Genomic DNA, 1,354 nt, shown 5'->3' on the forward strand with positions numbered 1-1,354 from the left:
CTTGCTTGGAATCTTGAGAAGATTGAGTGGAATGAACGCCACAATCTTGTTGGGAATGAGAAGCCAAATTAGCTTGCAGATGAGCATCTGTTGTAAGGCCATCTGGCGTGCTTCACAATCGAGAAGCATCTCGGTTAACAACTCCATAGAGAAAGGAGTAGCCGAGGCGATCACAGGAATGGACTCATATTCTATGGAGAGACCAGCCAAGATAATACTAACTTGTTCTTGGTCAGTAACCACACTTCAAGCTGCAACAAGCCAATCACTCAATTGCTTAACCTTGGCCAAATATTCCTTGACAGTAAGACTTCCTTTCTTGATGAAATAAAGAGAATGACGCATAGTCGAAATGTCAATATTAGGCTTAGTACCAAAACGTCTTTCAATGGTGGTACAAATCTCAAGACTAGTCTTGGCCATTGTAAGATGGACTAACACATCATTCGTAACTGTAGATAGTAACCAAGAGCCAAGAATTTTTCTTGCTTCTTGTGAACAAGATAAGTAGGATTAGCAACAAGCTGACCCTCAGGTCCAGAGATAAAAGGCGACGGAATGGAGACGGTCCCTAGTACAAACCCCTCAAGGCCATAGCCTTCAAGAATCAATAGAAGTTGATGTTTCCAAAGAAGAAAGTTGTGCTCAGCAAGTTTAATAGTGTCATGCTTAGAAAAATAATGAATGCCATTAGAAGAAAAACTTTCAGAACCCTGTGACTGAGTTGCTGCTTCAACATTAGAAGAATGTCGAGGAGTATCAATTGCTGGAGGAGGTTCGGATGCCATGAACAAAGAGAAGACAAGAGAAGCGAGAAAGAAAAAAAAATCACTCAAAGAAACCCTTAGCTCTTGATACCATGTTAGAAACTCTACCAAGAACCTTTATGAAAAATCTTTATTCATTATTTCACTTAAAAACCACCACCAGAGTATTTAACATGAACAAGATAACAACTAACTGACGTTAAGAGCTAACTGCCTACTTCTTCAGTTAACATCAAACTAACTGCTTCAACTAACTTTAACTATACAAAGTATACTCATAACAACAAGCACATATATTCATAATTTTGGCATGGACAAAAACACCAAAGCAATTCACGCATATACATGAATCCATAATCAAATAGAAAAACTTACCTTAAATTTACCATGTAAATCCAAAGTTGTATTTATGATTAAACAGATATTCACATGAATACTTGAAAAATATTTTCAGGCCAATAAATCTCAAAAAACAAAATCATAATAGTTGGCATATCCCACAATTCATATAATAAACCGTATCATCATAATTTAACCAAATATTTAGAATCATAAGATGCCAAAACCTAAGATTAAAGAACCAAACT

This window comes from Gossypium arboreum, chromosome 4, assembly GCF_025698485.1.
Source record: "Gossypium arboreum isolate Shixiya-1 chromosome 4, ASM2569848v2, whole genome shotgun sequence".
NCBI lineage: Eukaryota > Viridiplantae > Streptophyta > Magnoliopsida > Malvales > Malvaceae > Gossypium > Gossypium arboreum.